The following is a 2,500-nucleotide window of genomic DNA, read 5'->3' as shown; positions in this document are numbered from 1 at the left end:
GCGAATTAAATATTAATACCAAAAGCATTTTATTACTTCAAGTGCAATAAAACTGCCCGTGTCCAAGACCAAAGTTCATTTCCTCTTTAAGCTTGTGCCCAACACCTATCATGACTGAATTAATTATTGCAGCCATTAGGCTCTCAGCTGGTGTGTTCAGGCTGTCCATCTCCTAATAATATTTAATAATAATAACAAGAGTACAAATATAAGAATGAATGTATTCAAATCCTCTTTAAAATGAAACGGGAAGAATTGAAGATCATGAAATAAACACGGCGCGAGTTTTCCATGATTGCATTTATAAATAAAATAAATGCATTGTTTCTCAAGTTCTTTTCTCCTGTGTCACACGCTACAGTTCCACTTTCTATATCCTCTCCAAAGAGATGGCTGCCTGAAGCTTATCCTCCGCTGCTCCAAGCCGCTTTCTCCGTTTTATTTGTAGCGTGAACAGAAGCTGTCTCGTATTTTGAGTGTTTCCTCTACCTCCATAATCCCCATATATTGTTTTCCGGTCGAGAAACTGTGCCAGCGCTTCCTTCCCCCGAGCCCTCGTAAGCTCGCCATTGTTTATCTTTTCATGGCGAGCCGCTCTGATTGGTCGGTTATTTCCCAAGATCTCGCTGATTGGTCGATTGATGGAGTTCTTTTAGGAAATAAAACCTATGTATGAATGTAGGTCAAAATGGTTACGTAATCCTTAAGATTTTAATTTTTGCGTTTAAAATCGATCTAAAAAAAATGAATATCTAATGTAATTATAATTATATTAATATTTTCGATGGCTGGAGGGCTTCAGACGAAAAAGTTATTAGAAACACTGCAGTAAAGGTAGTACTGACTTATTCATAATGTTCTTTAACATCTGCAACTGTACTTCGTAATGGATTGTAACAACAAAATGGGACATTACTCAATAATAATATTCAGAATTATTACCTTTTTACATTCAGTACATTACTATTATTTTGCATATTGAATTCAACAAGAAAACAATCTTTAAACCCAGCACTAATTTCCAATATCTTTTTATTTTACTTTATATTATCTTTACATTATTATTACTATTATTATCATTATTAATATCATTATTGTTATTAATATTATTATTATTATTATTAATATAATTATTATTATTATTATTATTATTATTAGTATTAGTATTAGTATTAGTATTAGTATTAGTATTATATATATATATATATATATTTTTTTTTTGCTCCAAACACCTCACGATATTAATAAAGGATTTTACCTGTCACTTCACCATATCTTCTTTTATGACTTGTTAAATCGTTCAAACTTTGTATTTATCACCTATCAAATACTTATGAAAAATACTTAACGTGGATTTCCCGCTTGTCATTTCTTGAGAAGTTACACATAAGTTGCTTAGAACCGAGACGTTGCAAACGTTGTTATTAAAATGAAGTCTGTAATGAAGTTTGGTAAGAGTAATAGTTGTTTTTATTGTTTAATGATAATGATAAGGGTAATGATAATAGTAGTAATAATTATAATGATAATAATCATAATTATAATAATAGATGTTATTATTATCAGTTTTGTTGTACTGTTGTTGTTATAATATATTTTACTATTATTATTATTACTATAATAATAATAATTATTATAATTATTATTATTATTATTACTATAATAATAATAATAATATTATTATTCATATATGTTATCATTATTATTAATATTATTACTGTTATCATTATTAATATTAATATTGATAACGACAATAATAACAATAATAATGATAATTATCATGATCATTATTGTTAATAGTAATAACAACATTAATAAGAATGATAATAATAATGATTCTAGTTGTCACTATCATTATTATAATTATTATAATTATTATTATTATTATTATTATTATCACTAGCATTGATATTATAATTATTATTGTTGTTATTATAGCTGTTATTATTGTTATTGTGTAGGTATTTATTGTTAATATTAGTCATAATTGAAATTATCATTATAACTCCCATATTCATAATCATCATACTTTCCATAATCATCATCATCACTCTTGCTATCCATATTATTATTATTAGTAGTAGTACTAGTAGTACTATTGATATCATTATCATAGTATCATTATAATTATATCTCTATCAATAGCAACAGCGTTATCGTTATTATTACCATAAATCATTATCATTACCGTAATCGTTATATAAATGATAATCATAATCCAAATCTAAACTCATTAACCCTAATCACAGTCACAATCATAATTATTATAACTACTGCTATTATTATCATTATTATAATCATCATCATCATTAAAAATTTTAACGTCTGACTGACTGTTTCCCATCCCCTACGCGTTTTACTCATATGAAACCTTGTGCATTTGTAATGATAATCTTCGGGTGTTTAACTAGATGGAAGGGTTGCATTTAAATGAGGCTGCAGTTGCCAACAAATGAGGACTTATTAACTAGCACACTAATAGGCATCATTAAAGAGAGCA

This window comes from Penaeus chinensis, chromosome 26 (assembly GCF_019202785.1).
Source record: "Penaeus chinensis breed Huanghai No. 1 chromosome 26, ASM1920278v2, whole genome shotgun sequence".
NCBI lineage: Eukaryota > Metazoa > Arthropoda > Malacostraca > Decapoda > Penaeidae > Penaeus > Penaeus chinensis.
The sequence above is the reverse complement of the archived record's forward strand: the minus strand, read 5'-3'. Positions refer to the sequence as shown.